A 16,700-nucleotide genomic window follows, 5' to 3' on the forward strand; every position below is an offset into this window, starting at 1 on the left:
ACCTGGAGGGGCCTGGAGGAGAAGCCGGTTGTCACATTCCAGAAAATGAATGGTGCGCAAAGGGAAGGAACCTAAGAGTTGGAAGGAAGGTGCTTTAGGGCAGGGTGGCTACTGGTCAGGTCTGGGGTCAAAGTCAGAAATGAGCCTCCTTTGTCTAAAAGCTTCCCCCCAAAAGAGGTCATGGTTAAACAAACAAACAAACAAAATAACCCAAACTCACTGCCATCTAGTCATTTCTGACCGATGGTAACCCTATAGGGCAGGATAGACCTGGCCACCCACCCTACCTTGCGGGTTTCCAAGACTGTAGCTCTTTACAGGAGTGGAAAGCCCCATCTTCCTCTCTCAGAGTAGTTGGTGGTTTCAAACTGCAGACGTCATGGTTAGCACCCCCACAGATAACTACTACGCCATCAAGGCAGGCTTAGGAGAACTCTGAAGTCATCCGGCTCTGCAGTGGAGTGAATTATTGAATACGGTTCTTCCAGCCACAGTGTTTGCAATTCCCACCAAAGGACCTTGTCTGGGTGGTGTGAGTTAGAGAAGGGGGTGGGGGGTAAGAAAATGGCCCAGGGGCTGTGCCTGCCTGTGGAGAACCCCCTCCACATCTTAAAGAGGACAGACATCTTAAAGGTCACACCCGCCTCCGTCTGTCCATCACTCCCTTCACCCTGTTCTGACACCAGGCAGCCCTCCCACGACACTCTGCTTCTTTGTTGGGTTTGATCATCCATGATCATGACCACTCGGAACTCACGGACAGCACTCATGATGAAGGGGTTTCTGAGGGAAGCTCACTGGCTACAAAGCGTCAAGGATACAGATCTTCTGCAGCCTGGGCAGTCAGGTTCTCTGGTCCTCACGTCTCAGCCACAGGGTCCCTTGGCCTCCGGCTGCTCAGAAAAATACCCGAAGGGCACCCCCCTCTGACAGCCAGCCTCCTGTCCAAGGGCACTCAACTTTCCTCATTCCGTGGGCCCAGAGGACAACCCGCTGCTCTGCCACAAGGTCTTGGTGCTGCTCCTTGGCTCTGTCTCATGTCTGTGCTGTGGCCTCCGTGTCTCTGCTGCCTCTACCACTGCAGGCAAGGATTTTGCACGTGCTCTGCCAGTGGCTCTTCGTTCTTGATGTTCATGGGATGCCTGTTTCTAAGACGGTTCCCTTGATACTCAACAGAATGACAAAGCTGACCAATCCCTGAACCCTCTCTGCACCTTGTTTGCATAGGACTAGGTAGAAGAGCCATCCCAAGTAATTTCCACATCATCCAGCGGGGGAAGATCCTGATTGGAGTCTATGATTCAGTGGTGAGTGGTTGCTAACAGGGCAACCACTGCTGGGTATCAAATGAGCCACCGCAGAAGCAGGAAAGGGGGATTTCACTACTAGCAAGAATGACGAGCTGGAGTGAAGAGTGTCCTTTGAACCTCAAGGTCCCTGTGCACCAAATCTCGGGATCCAGCAGCAGCTGTGACACCAGAGGACACGCGGAGCAATGACAGCAACAGCAGCAGAATCAAGCGCCAGAGCACCAGGCAGAGCAGTGGGCTTCCCATTTAAGATCAAAAGAGAGCCTTTGGGCAGGAAGCTGGCTTGTGGAGTGGGGTCTCTCTGGGAATTTAATTGGGAGAGCTAGGTTTGCTGACCCACAGCGCTAGAGCTGAGTGACTTTGAGCTCAGGCTTCTGGTAAGTTGGCATGCCCTTTGGGCATTTAATGACATTACTAAAAGAGTTTTGTAACCTTGGCAGTGCTGGGCAGAGGCAAGGCCAAGAGGCTGAAGATCAGAGAGGGGACGAACTGCCTGTGAGCACAGTATGTCGTCACTGAACAAGTGTATCCTGCACAGTTCTCACCTAAACGGTAACCAGGCAACCTCCCTAATTAACCCCTGATGGCGAGGGGTCGTGTGTGTGTGTGTGTGTGTGTGTGTGAGAGAGAGAGAGAGAGAGAGAGAGAGAGAGAGAGAGAGAGAGAGAGAGAGAGAGAGAGAGAGAGAGAGAGAGAGACCCGGTGTACTTTGTCCTTGGGCACATGTTGTCCTTTGGACATCAGATGGTTGATTAGTCAAATATGGGGTTAAGGTCAGTTCCTGGCCTTAAAGGTGGTTAAGGGCCATAACTTTGGGGTCTCTCTCCAGTGAGTCTATCTATCCAGTAAGCCTGAGCTCTATTCAAATTTGGGAGTTTTGTTCCACATTTTCCTCCCACTTCATTGTAAGTATTGTCTCTGAATTCTATCTGGCCATTCAAGGAATTTTTTTTTTTTTAGTAAGAAGCCTTACTATATGTTTTTAAGTTTTAACAATTTTATTGACATATACTTCACATTTCACACAATTTAATGGTTTAAATATATATATATATATATATATTTTAAAGACTTGTACCATCGTCACCATCAACAGTTTCAGAATGCAGTGAATTTTTTAACCCAACTGAGAAGCAGAGGGAGTGTTGGGAGGAAGATGGACGGAGGCTGGAGGAACGGCCTTTGGCAACTGATGCTGATGATGGTGCTCTTCATTCACATTGGGTAGCTGGAGATGGTCAGACATGACAGCCTATCCTGTTCCCAAATCCCTCCAAAGGACACAGAAGTTAAAGCCAATAGTGAGTCAGCATCATACCTGGAGTGGAACAAATGGTTGATGTGCTCAGCTACTAACTGAAAGGTTGGTAGTTCGAGTCCATCCACAGGTGCCTTAGAAGAAAGGCCTGGTGATCTACCTCTGCCATGTCAGCATTAGAACCTGGTGGAGCACAGTGCCCCTCTGCCAACATGAAGGTGCCCCGAGCTGGAGTTGGCCCCCTAGGAATCGTGAAGGGAGGGCCTCCACCACCTGGCTTAGCCACTCGGCGGCTGGGACAGAAATGTCACAAGGGGATGACTTTAACCAACAGAAATGTATCTTCTCTCAGCGCAGGAGGCTGGAAGTCCAAATGCAGAGGGGCAGCTAGGGGTGAAAGCTTTCTTTCTCTGTGGACTCTGAGGAAAGATCCTTCACCTCGGTAGGGCCCACATCCCTCGGAGGCCTTCATGTGACTGCTAGTCCATCTTCCCTGGGTCTCGGGCTTCGCAGGGCAGAGAGCTCAGGTCACACAGGGCACTGCACGCCCGGCTCTTTCTTTTTGGCGGTAGATTCCCTCTCTGCTCATGTCTCTCCTCTCTCATCTCATATTTGTTGAAGGGAACTCCCCTGACCTTGGATCAGGACCGTGAAGCAAGGAAGGGTTTTCCAAAGAGGTGACCCCACAGAATGTGGAAAGTATAAAACAATATTATTAATATCACGTGCAAATAAAAGTTTGAAGGTAATTTTTTAAGTGGCTGCAGCAGGACATTCACTGGGAGCTGCCAGAAACTTTAGCCAGATTCTCAATGAAGGGGAAAGCAGGGAATACCAGGAAGATGTTTACTGGCACGTCATTGGCCATTCACAATCATTGACTCTCTGAGTACTAACAAGCTCTGCACTGCAAAGAATGGGAATTCCGGACACTTCACTGCGCCCCTGCAGAACCTGCACTTAGACCAAGATGCAGTCATTTGATCAGAACCAGACGCTAAGGCCCGGTTTAAAACCAAGAAAGTTATGTGTCAGGGTTCTATCTTTTCATGATACTTATCCAATCTGGGTGATGAGCAAATAATCTGAGAAGCTGGATTATATGGAGAAAAATCAAGTATCCGGATTGGAGGACGGTTCATTAACAGCCTGTGATATGCCCGTGGTGCACCTTGCTTGCTGAACGTGAAGAGAACTTTAAACACGAACGGATGAAGACCAAAGACTATTGTCTTTAGTATGGACTGCAACTCAATGTAAATAAAACAAAAGTTCTCACAACTGAATCACTAGACATCCCAAGAAACAGAGAAGAGATTGAAGCTGTCAAGGATTTCATCTTACTTGGGCCCATCTGCAATGCTCGTGGAAGCAGCAGCAGCCAAGAAATCAAATGATGTCTTGCATTGGGCAGTCACCCACACAAGACCTATTTAAAATATTCAAGAGCAAAGGTAAGGGACACGGACCCAAGCCTGGGGTTTTCAATTGCCTCATATGCATGTGAAGATTGGAGAATGAAAAAGGAGGACTGAAGAAGAATTGATCTTTCCGAATGACGGTGTTAACAAAAAAATATTGACATTACCTTAGACTGCCAGAAGAATAAACCAGTCTGCCTTGGAAGATGTGCGGCCAGAACTTTTTAGAAAGGAGCACGGTCTCACATCATTTGGGCCTGTTAGTAAGAGGACCCTGTCCCAGGAGAAGGCCATGGTGCTTGGAAACAGGAAGACACTCAATGACAAGACAGCCCTTGTGAGGACTTCGCCGGATCGAGTACTGCTCCCTTCTGTTGTACATCGACTCACGAGGGGTCACAGCTGGCTAGACAGCACCTAACAACGCAACCTCATCCTTGTTTGTTTGTCACCTCAGACCCCAAGGCGGGGAGTCATCCCCGTAATACATGTCACCAGGATAGAATTGGAAAATGGTGGAGAATCATGACCCAGGCAAGTTCAATCCACGACCTTTCTCCGGTCACTTTTCCCAGCATCCAAGCAGCACGCCAGGGTTCATGTTCTCCTCCTCACGTTCCTGAAGTTCCCTGTGTCTTGGTTTTTCTATCTGTAAAATGGCGTCGAAGCATAAAATCTACCGATGCGTTCACACTTGTCAAGCACTTAGAATGGCGTCCCGGATACCATGTGTCCATTTAAGCAAAGAGCTTGAAGGCTCAGAAAAGGTGTGGATGACGATGCCGGGATTCAAAGCATCATCTGGTACTCTTGTTTGACTATCTCACAGTCCTGGGAGCCAATCCAGACTGCGAAGGCAGGGAGCGAGAGAATGCCAACAGTGTGACAGAGCCTGGGTCCTCAGGTACCCTGCAGACTGGGTGCTGGGAGAAAGGGTCTAGGAGGGAGCCACCTGGCCTGCGTATGAGGTGGTGAGGAAGGCATAGACAAGGGCTAGGGGAGCGGGGGGGAACCAATCCCGGGTCCTGGGAAGGAGGACTGGACAAGGTTTGGTGACCAGGTGCACTAAGGGAATGGAGGAGAGAGAGAGAGGCGTCAAGGATGACGTTTAAGGCCTTAGTTACCTGGAGGAAGACGGGTCTCTGCCAGAGATCCACGATTGGGAGGGAGAGTTCTTGAAAATTTCAGAAGTACAACAAACTTTCTCCTGGGTGATCTTTACTCGGACAAGGGTGTGCTTATGGGAAACAGTTTGCAGGGACAGGCACATGATTTGCGATGCCTTTTACGTCATGGGACTTGCGTCCTTCCGCCCCCGCCTCCGCACCTCCCGGTGAATACCACTTCCATGTGATTCTTGCAAATCCTAGGTAATGTTACATTAAGCATGAAATGAAATTACCAAGGGCACATGAGGGAGGGGGGAAAGGGGAGGGAGGGGAAAAAAAAAGAGGACCTGATGCAAGGGGCTTAAGTGGAGAGCAAATGCCTTGAGAATGATTGGGGCAGGGAATGTATGGATGTGTTTTATACAATTGATGTATGTATATGTATGGATTGCGATAAGAGTTGTATGAGTCCCTAATAAAATGTAAAAAAAGAAAAAAAACTTGAGCAGAAAACACTCCTAAAAGTAAAAAAAAAATAATTCATACATTATCAAGGGATCATGAGGGGGGGAGGGGGGGAGGGAGGGGAAAAAAGGAACTGTTATCAAGGGCTCAAGTAGAAAGAAATTATTTTGGAAATGTCGATGGCAATATATGTAAAAGTGTGCTTAATAATATTGAATGATGGACTGCTGTAAGATTTGTAAGAGCCCCTCAGTAAAATGATTAATTAAAAAATTAAATAGCAAAAAAAAAAAAAGCATGAAATGAGACAGACCTGATTGTGTATGTGGGGACTTCCATCCTTCTCCACCTTCCTAATGCCGCCATCCTTTCATAGAGTGTCTCATGCTGTGCTGACCCCCAACCGTAACATTATTTTCGTTGCTACTTCATCACTGTCATGTTGCTACTGTGATGAATCAGGCCACCCCCAAAGGGGTCGAGACCCACAGGTTGAGAACCGCTGTTGTAGTGGTGCATTCCCAAAGCTATGGGAACAGAAACCGCTGATGAAGACAAGCCACAGCACTGTCCAAAACATCCCGCTTTAACTTCCCATCTTGTCTCTCGGCCCCAAGCCTCTGCCCTACTCCAGGCTAAGAAGCAGACTTTCCCATGGATGGCCCAGAGCTCAGCAACTGCTCTGCCCCCAACTCTCTGTCCCCCGCTCATGTCCACCCCTGAACTTTCCCACACACTAGTTCCTGCTATCCTGGCAGCAACCCTGCAAAGTCTCCCCATTTACAAAGGAGGAAACAGGTTTTAAAAGGCTATGCGAGTTCCCCAAGTATCTTATCCTGATGATCTATCGTAGTGCTGCTCCAATAGAAATACCCAAAGGGAGTGGCTTTAATGAATAGAGATGGATTTCCTCACAGGAGAGCGCTCTCTCTCAAACCATTTTATTAGGACCTAATCTAAACATCATGCCATTAAATAGTACAAACAACGTTGTACAAACGCTACCACAATCAATTTCAAAACCTTTTCTTCTTTCTTATACCATCTCCCCACTACCTACCCCCTCTTTCCTGTGGTACCCCCAGGAACCCTGATGCTAGTGATTGTCTATAGATTCACCCACCCTGGGGTTCATAGACTGAAAAACATGGAAGCACACATCACAGAGAGTCAAGAAGACTACCACCAATGACAAAGCACAACAGAGCTAAACCTCAATATTGAAGAAAACCCCCCAGAAAATATTAAAAACTAGATCAAGCGCAGAATGTATCAAAAGGGAGATCAAATGACGAGGTTTTAAGCATTCAAATCAGCTTTATCATTTTACTCTACTCTAGTCATGGTCACCACAGTATTCTCTGTCTGATAGTCAAGTCACCCCCACCCCTCCTTGGTGGTCAGAGGGAGATCACCCGAGGCTGGCTTACTGCCTGTGGAGTGGCTACAGATGTAGTTTGGCTTCCACTGTCATCCATGGCCAGGGACGCACTCTCTTACTCTCTCTCTTCTTCTTTCTCTCTCTTTTCCCTCCCTCCCTCTGCCCCCCTCCCCCAGCTCTGGAAGAAGGTCCTTGTCTCTTCAGCTCCTGATCCTTGTCAATCTGCATCTTCCTTTAGCGGAACATCCCTCTCCCATCTGTGCATCCTTGTTTCTGTGCCTGATCAGCTTTTAGATCTCAAAAGCGATGGATTTAAGCCACCCCCTACATCAATGTGGCCTCATGAACATATGAAAGAAAATCCCTTTCCAGTTGGGATTCCATTCACCTGTATGTTAGGATTCTGAGGGGAAACATTCCATTCTTAGCACCAAGGTCACACAGATACCAGGTTTGAAATCCTGTTCCTTTTACTTTGTTACATGATACCGCCACCTGAACAGAGCTCAGCAGATCTCCTGACCCCCATGGGTGTCTGCAGGTCCCTCGCTTTCTCTCTCTGGTCATCATAAAATGGTAGAAGGATGACTGGGGGCTGAGGAGGCAGTAAAAATGGACAACAGGGAACGTGAGAACATCATGGAGAAGCGCCAAATGCCAGGCCTGGAAACACCTTTGGAGACCATAGAGTTTACAAGGGAAACTGAGGGACAGAAAGAAGAGATGCCCCTGACAGCTGTTATGCCCCTGGTCCCGTCCATCAATGCTGCAGATCATAACACCCAGCAGCACATAAATGCCTGAAACAATAGCCCGCTTTCCTCTCTCGTGTTTCTGTGGTCTGGGATCTGGGAAGGACCAGCTGGGCAGTTCTGAATCTGGTTCTCATGGTCGGGGGCTGGAATAGCTGGCTCTTTGTCCTCACATAGACTCAGGTGCCCTCTGTGTGGTCTCTCCACCTGGGCCACGTTGGGCTTCCTCCTGGAAAGATGACTTCAGGACATCAGGTGGATGGCATGGCTATTCAGATTTCCCAAGGCAGGCATTCCAAGAGAATCAGGTGAAGCCTGTGACCTCTTTCATGACCTTGCCTCAGAAGTCACGGAGTGTCACTTTCCCCATAGTCACAAGCTGGTTCCAATTCAAGAGCAGGGATCGTCTACCTCACTTCTCAATGGGAGGAAGGTCAAAGTCACGTTGTTAAGATGAATGTGTGGAAAGGGAGACCTTGTGGGGCCATCTTGGAAAGTGCAATCTGCCACTCATTTACATAACAACCTAGAGTCACCACCTGGCACAGGGGCAAGGCCTGCCAAACCTTGGCTTCATCACTTCCCCATTCTGGGATTTGGGCAAGTCACCTAATCCCTCATACCCTCTCTTTCCTCATTAATAAAACCGTCGAGTTGACTCCAACTCTGAGAGTTGGCCTGACGTTAGCCCTAAGTCCTGGTAAGTAGCCCATCTGTGTCAGTGTAGAACTCATTCTACCGGGCTTGCAGTTATTACAGCCTCAGGGGGAGGATCCTGGTGGTGCAGTGGTTAAGCACTCAGCTGCTAACTGAACGCTTGGAAAATCAAACCCACCAGCCACTCCACAAGAGAAAGATGTGCCAATCTGCTTTTGTAAAGGTTACAGCCTAAGAGACCCTGTGGGGGCAATTCTACTCCCTTCTACGCGATCATTGTGGGGTGAGGGGTGATCATTTTATTTCAAGATGAGGGAGTGTGATAGGAATGATCGCATAGAACAGACACACTGATGGTGCAGAAGGGGGGATTTGTATGTTGTTATATAGAGAAGAAGGGGGGAGAACTCGTGCCCAAGTGGAGGAGTTTACCTAGACAAGGACACAGGCAGTTCATCTATAGTTACAGGAGGAGTGGTGTGCAGACAGAGGCAGGTAGGCGGTGGGAGTCTGTGGAAATTCCCTTCAAATTGCTTCTATTTTCTCCCTGAAATTGGCAGTAAGTATAAAGGTGAAACTGAGGTACAGGGAAACAAACAGACATAACTGATAGGACAAGGGAGAGCAGAAACAGAAATAGCTTTATTAGGGGGAGCTCCCAGATGAGGTTCAGTGACCTAGGCCAACCAGTCAGGGAAGTCGTGCTCAGCAGCTGGGGGCTAGGATTTCTAAAGGGGTGGTGAGGAATGTATGGCAATTATGGCAATTAGCATATGGGGTCTGAAAACACTGAGAATTGCTTGTCGACTCCTTGTGGCTTGCTTTGAACTGGGAACATCTTGTCTCACCTGTTATCTTATCTGGCCCCCTTCTGCTGCTGAAGTGCAGGGAAACACATGTAGGGCCCTGACCTGATTAGGCTTAGCCCAAACATTCCAGCCTTTTTAGTGATAAAGGGGCATCAATGTATGATCTGACTACTTCCTGCTGTAAGGGGCGACTTGGGGAGGGGTATGGGTTGGTCTGTTCCAGCATTGGCAGGTAGGGGGCCATAAGAATGTAACAAGAGTTGGTTAGCAGTTAGATTGTATGTGTCTTTCACTCATTCTTGAAGGAACTTAAAAGGACAAGGGGTTAAAACAGTAACAGTAAGTAAATTATTACTAGGAGCCCTACTAGGGGCATGACCCAGGACATAGCAGAGTTTTGGAACCAGGAGGTGATTGCTGCGTTGCTCCAGCAGTGACTTCTGATTTCTTCGGCCACGGTTTTCACATTTTGCTTAACAACTCCCAACTCATTAATATAGCAGCAACACTCTTTTCCTAGAAACATGCATGTACCTTCTTTGTCAGCTTTTAACAGGTGCAATGCACGATGGTTCTGAAGGATTGCCTGTTCCAGGGATGTAAACTGTCGCTGTAAGGAGGTGAGAGACTCCGGGGTGGAGTCCATGACCAGCTGGAGTTGTCTGTTAAAGTTCTGTGTTTGGAGCATGCTGTGCTCTAATGCTCTACTAGAAATCTCCGACGCTGCCAGGGAGGAGGCAAAACTAAGGTTTACCAGGACAGGTAGGAATACAGCTATGCTTTGCCTTACTATCCCTGATTTATTATCATGACAATGGCACTCTTGAACTGGCGCTGCAGGGAGGCTAGCGAGACGGGGTGGATTAGGAATGCCGCTCTTCTCAACCTTTGGGTGGGGAGTAGCGATACTCGGTCAGCTGAAGTTGGTGGTTGGAGGTCCTTTACGACCCAGCATCTGTCTAGAGTAAACCCTGGGTGGTGGGGGTGAGGCACAGGCCTGAATACATAATAGCGGAGTGAGATCATGGTGCCTTGGAGGGAGAAGTTGGGCCATGTTTGCTTTAGAACTGTTTTAGGAGGGGCTGCATGTAAGGGCAAATGCATGCTGACAAGCTGGGTTAAGTGCGATGGTGAAAAAGGTGAAGTAGAGGGGGGAATGTGGGACAAAAGAGCATAGGGGTCAGGAACTACCGGGTGTATGGGGCAGCAATTTCATTAATGAGGCGCAGGTCCTGCACCAAGTGATAAGTACCATCTGGTTTCTTACAGGTAAGATTGGAGCGTTGCAGGGAGAGTGGGTAGGAGTAATGAGGTTGGTAGAAAGGAGGCATTGCATGATGGGTTAACATCGGGAAGCAACGAGGTCTGTAGGGGCAGTTCTTCCAGGTCGGGTGAAAGAAGGGGAAGGAGCAGAGGTGCTGTAAGACCAAAAGTAAGGTGTAAGGAGGTTCCTAACTTATCTAAAATGTCTCTTCCCAACAGACGGACCAGGCTTGAAGGGACTAAAAGGGAAGCAATGAGTAAAGAGCTAGTACACCATCCCCTGGCTGTGGGCAAAGAGACACCTGATTGGTGGTGGTGCTCTTATATCAGTCAGGGGCAGAGCAGACTGGCAGCCCTTTGTTCATCCTAGCTTGATGCCTAGATCGTGGCCAGAGCTGTTTCATGCCTAGGGCACGTTAAAAAAAAAAGAAAAGAACTAGTATACCTGGGGCAGGTAGGCTTGCCATCAATATCCATGACCAAGATTGAGGAAGGACTGCCTAGCCCTGAAAATGAGGGCAGGAAAGGTAGCCTCTGTGTAAGATGGAAATTTACTCACCCTATACCTTGAGCAATACCCCAGGCTCGGCAAGGGTGATGGTGGCGGGGGGTACATCCACTTAGGGTCTCCTCAGTCTTTGGCCAATTCCAGCAGGGCCAATGGTGGGTCAGGAATTGGAAGGACAGTCCCCTCACATGGAGACACAAAGGGTCTGTCGTGTTTCCAAGGACTGTCGGACTTCCAGTGTCCGCTTTGACCGCATGCCTGGCAGGGTTTGGTTGGAGCTCCAGGCCTGGGGCACTCCCATGACCAGTGTCCCTCTTCCCTGCACTTGAAGCAGGTGCCAAGTGATGGTCATTGCTCCCAAACACACCCACCCCATGCTGCCCTTTTGGGGTCACGGGGGATCACTGGCCTTAGGGCTGCTACTAAGGCTTGGGTTTGAAAATGTACCTTCTGCCAGAACCAGGCATCACAGGCTGATTCTGCCTGCTCCTCATGGCTGTTAAAAATCTTGAATGCCATATTCACTAAATCTTGGACGGGATTTGAGGGCTTTTGGGGTTAAAGCATTAGTTAAGCGGCTTAAAAGACGGCTGAATTCTTGTCAGGCTTTTGAGTGACCTTCTTAAGTTTATTAAAATTGACTCCTATATGGGAAATGGCCTGAAGCCCAGCCAGGACACACTGAAGCACTTTATCCCTGCGGGCACACCTGTCCCTACCTGCTTGATTGTCAATTTGATCACTCCAACAGGCTTTGGTCCGGGAGCCACTTAGATCAGGGTGGTCAGAGTGCTGCTGAACAAGAAACATGCGTTGTTCCCTTGTATCTGCGGTTAGGGTGGAGGAAAGGATGGCAAAAATATCATGCCAGGACAAAGCAGAAGCTCGAGTTACATTTGGAAACTCCTTAATATAGGTGGTGGGATCATTAAAATGGGAGTCTAAACGCTTTTCAACCTGAGATAAATCAGTGAGCGAGAAGGGAACATGAACCTGACCACTCTCTAGTCTCAGCCACTTTCCAGAGTGGTCAGAGGAGAAGGGGGGTTCTGCGATCACATGTGCTTGCTAACTGGAGCAGCGAGTGCAGACTGGGGTTCCTCCAGCAAGGTGGGAGATCGGGAGAAGAGGATGTGGGGGCTCTGGGTGGCCAGAATAGGGAGAGGGGTGAGTAGGAAGGGAGACAAGGTGTTCAGTCAGGTCTGAAAAGGTAGACACCAGAGGGGGTGCAGAAGCAGGAGGAGAGGAGGAATTTTCTTTAGTCCAGAGGACTTGGGAAGGGGAGCAGGAATTACAGAGAAAGGGACGGGCACTCAGAGAAAAGGCAGCCTGAACCTCAGACTATTTGTGAGTTTACTGGCAGAGATTTCAGAGGGTATTGAAATCAAAAGTGTGGCAGACGATTAAAGTTGTTACTTCCCAGAGCTTCCTGACCCCTCCCTCCTGCCAGTCTAAGGGCAGATGACCATGGATTTTTTGAAGGCTGTTGGAGGCTGTGGGTGTTGGCTCAGAGGAGGCTGAGCAGGGAGGGATCTGGGAAAAGGAGAATGTGTGTGTGTGTGTGTGTGTGTGTGTGTGTGTGTGTGTGTGTGTGTGTGAGAGAGAGAGAGAGAGAGAGAGAGAGAGAGAGAGAGAGAGACTGACTCCAGGGAGTCTGAAGGGTCTGGTGGCTCTGGGGAGGGGACGGGTGTCGGAGGCAGTCACCTCAGCCTTTGGGAGTTGAGGGGGTAGCGGAGGGAGGTGGTGGTGGAGGTACCCAGAATATGGAGGAGGCTTTACTGGGGGTGCAGACAAGGAGTCAGGGGGTCTGGAGAAAGATGGAAGGGGAGTACGGTCAGGGGCCTGATTAAGAGAGTGTTTGGCTAAGAGACCTTGACTAGGGTGACAGGTTGTGGAGAGGGACAGGAGCAAAGAAAGAAAAAGACCTGAACATATGGGGCTTCTGATTATTTACGAGTTTGTTGACAAAAATTGTTGCAGTTACAGAGAATGTTAAAATCAAAAGTGCTGTTTTCTGGCTAGCTCCACTCATTGTCCAATTGGTTTTGACGCTAAACTTGGTTACAGAAAAAGACCAGGCGTTTAGGGCAGAGATCAGGAGCCAAACCCAATTCAGTAAGGTTGGCAGTAGGCACCCCAAAGGACTGTCCTTAGGGTATTGGGACAGAGGACTTCCCATTGTGTCTCAAACTGCAGGGGGGACGGACAGAGGAGAAGGGCGTCCCCTGTCCCGTTCACACCCATCAGTCAGAAAGTGGTCTGGTAACTCTGAGGGTGAAGGTTCCCTGGCGCAGGCCTGGGCTTTCGTCCAGCAGACAGGGACCTTGGATCAGAGAGAGCCACATGGAAGTGGAGGAGGAGGGGGTGGGGGGCTGATTTTATGGCCGGTAAAATGGATTTTGGTCAGAGGCCTTTGTTCAGGTTGAGAGAAAGGGGAAGTAGGAGATTTTAGAGAAGGCACCACAGAACCGCAAACACAAAACACATGAACAGGTAGGAGAAGCTCAGACACACCCTCTGCGTTCTAGTCCAGGCAGAAGGTGCAGTGACTGCTAGGCCTAGTGCTAGGAGTCCTGTTCTCAGAATCCCAGGAGGTAAACACAGAGACAAAAGGCTGGAGGCCACTTGAGAGAAGACAGACGCAGAGAAAAGATGGACACGAGAAACTGACCTTATCATCGCACCCCTTTCGGGGAAAGGCAGTTATTTCCAGCTTCTCTTATTAAGGGTAGCAGAATAAACCCCTGCAGTGGCAGCCTGAAAACCAGGGACTCTAAGTTCCCATATGAGTTTGTTGGTCCTCAGTGTCTAGAAAGACAAACAAGACAAATGAGACAGAATGAACATACGCAGAGAGATACTGACCAGAAGTCACTCTGGAGACAGGCTGGAGAGGTTTGAGAGCAGAGGAGGGGTGGGCTCTGTCCTAGCCCAAGCAGGACCAGGACAGCACGGAGCCCATGTCCCTATCTCTCCCAAGTTTCGGGCCAAAATGTAAAGGTGAAACTGAGGTACAGGGAGACAGACAGACATAACTGACAGGACAAGGGAGAGTAGAAACAGAAGTAGCTTTATTAGGGGGAGCTCCTGGATGAGGTTTCATGATCTAGGCCAACAGGTCAGGGAAGTTGTGCTCAGCAGCTGGGGCTAGGATTTTTAAAGGGGTAGTAAGGAATGTATGACAATTATGGCAATTAGCATCTGTGGTCTGGAACTCTGAGAATTGCTTGTCCACTCCTTGTGGCTTTCTTTGAACTGGGAACATCTGGTTTCACCTGTTACCTTATCTGGTGCTGTCTGCTGCTGAACTTCGGGGACATGCAGGGCCCTGACCTGATTCCGTTTAGTCCAAAAGGGCCCACAAAAGTCATAATGTGGCACAGAGAGAGATCCCAGTGGACAGAAGAATTGTTTGAGTCCAGGGACCAGAGACTGTGGACTAGACAGAGTACATGGGATGTTCAAAATTGAGATTATGAAAGATGTGAAACTATTGATAGCAATTGTGGTAGTCTGGGTAGACTAGAGAAGCAAACTCATAGACACTCATATGTGTATTAGAAAGAACTTTGTATACAAGAGCAATTGAACATTGAGACAACATCCCAGCCCAGTGCAGATCAAGTCCATAAGTTCGATATTAGCCCATATGTCCGATACCAATTTATAAATTGCTCTTCAGACTCACAAAACACATACAATGATGCCAAATGGAGGAAGATCCAGGTCAGTGGGTGGAAAGTCTTGTGGATCCAGTGGCATGGTTTTCCATGTGGCTTCTCCAGCTCCAGGACTCTAGTGTAGCTCCATGTGGCTTGCCAGCAGGAAAATGAAGCAGAGAGAGCTTCTCTGTATCTGGCTATTATTTTCTGTGGCACCTCCAAATGAGGTCATCAAGCTGCAACCTGATTGACAGGCTAGACTCCACGCCTTCACAAGTCTACACCAGATTATGTAACTACCACAGTAACCATACCTAGGGTGTGACCATCTTTTTCACTGGAGAAAAAGAAATCAAAGAGGGTTATTTTTAATTGTTTTTTTAATTGTTTTTTTAAGGGCTCTTACAACTCTTATCACAATCCATACATACATCAATTGTGCAAAGCACATCTGTACATTCATTGCCCTCATCATTCTCAAAACATTTGCTCTCTACTTAAGCCCCTGGCATCAGGTCCTCATTTTTTCTCCTTCCTCCCCCCTCCCCCCTCCTTCATGAGCTCTTGATAATTTATAAATTATTACTTTGTCATATCTTTGCCTGTCCGACGTCTCCCTTCACCCACTTTTCTGTTGTCCATCCCCCAGGGAGGAGGTCACACATAGATCCTTGTAACCGGTTCCCTCTTTCCAACCCACTCTGAGGGTTTGTTTTTTAAAAAAATCAGTTATCTGTTGTTAACAATCTATTCCCAAACTTAGTATCTTTAAACAATCACCACCTCTATGCTTATGTTATGCAATATGGGCTGGGCTCTGCTGGGCAGTTCTGTTCACCTCGCCCGAGTTGACTCACCTGGAAGCTTGAATGGAACTGGACACTCCAATATGGACAATCACATGGCTGGTGGTTAGCTGGGACTGTCCCTCAAAGTTCCTCTCTTCTCTTTTGTTGGACCTGTGGTTCTATGGTAGACTAGACCAAGCTTCTTTACATGATGGTGGGAATCTTCTGAGAGGTCAAAGGGGGAAGCATCAAGGTCTCTTGAGACCTAGACTCTGGAACACACACAGTATCATTTCTGCCACATTGTTATAAAGCCAACCTCTTGCTGGGAAGAGCAACAAAGTTATTTCAGATGGTCATGTGGAATTGGAGCGAGTATGTGGTCATTGTCACAATCTATCATACTGAATCACAGTCTCAGAAACCCACAGGGGCAGTTCTACCCTGCCCTGCAGAGTTGCCATGCACTGGCACCTCTTCGATGGTACTGAGGGATTGAGCGAGTGATCGCATTGATTACTGGCAGAATAGTCCAGTTGGTAATGAATCATTAATAATCCCCAAGATTTAACAGAAGTACAAGAGAGGGAAAACAAGTCAACAGACAATTTCTGGTTGGTTCAGAGAAATGGAGCAGAACTGACTTCAGAAGCCCCGAAGCATGTAGGGATACCAACTGAAAGAGCTTGATCCTTCATCTCCAAAAGCTTCCCATCGTTTTACCGATTTCTGCAGCGAATTGCAATGGATGGCACCAGGGAGAAGGAACTATTCGTTTATCAAAATGTTTGGACTCAGTCACTCATGTCTTCAGACTTTATTCAAAAGAAAGGACCCAAAACTCACAGAACCTCACATACGAGACAATGGGTAGCATTCTGCACTTCCTTCGTAAATGTGAGGTTTGAGTCCATTGTTGCAGCCACTGTGAAATCCACCTTCTCAGTGCAGATCTTCTGTGACCCCGTGCTTTATCAAGCATGCGTCCTTCTGCAGGGACTGGTCTCTCTTGGAACTATGTCCAAAGTACGTGAAATGAAGTCTGACCATCCTTCTTTCTTTTTTTAAAAACAATCATTTTATTGGGGGCTCATACAACTCTTATCACAATCCATACACACATCCATTGTGTTGAGCACACTTGTACATTTGTTGCCATCATCATTCTCAAAACATTTGCTTTCCACTTGAACCCTTGGTATCAACTCCTCATTTCCCCCTCTCCCCGCCCCACCCATCCTTGTTTCTAAGGAGCATGCTGGCTGTCCTTCCTTCAAGTTAGGTTTGCTGATTCTTCTAGCAGCCTATGTTAATTTC

At 48.1% G+C, this 16,700-nt stretch overlaps 1 non-coding gene across 1 annotated transcript; it reads left to right on the forward strand.

Moving 5' to 3' along the window:
• Positions 1–10,700: 10,700 nt before the first annotated feature.
• LOC142454117 (small nucleolar RNA SNORA48) lies at positions 10,701–10,844 on the forward strand. The gene has a single exon (XR_012785639.1). It is a non-coding gene; the product is annotated as a small nucleolar RNA SNORA48 (small nucleolar RNA).
• Positions 10,845–16,700: the final 5,856 nt, after the last annotated feature.

The sequence above is a fragment of the Tenrec ecaudatus genome, chromosome 7 (genome assembly GCF_050624435.1).
Source record: "Tenrec ecaudatus isolate mTenEca1 chromosome 7, mTenEca1.hap1, whole genome shotgun sequence".
NCBI lineage: Eukaryota > Metazoa > Chordata > Mammalia > Afrosoricida > Tenrecidae > Tenrec > Tenrec ecaudatus.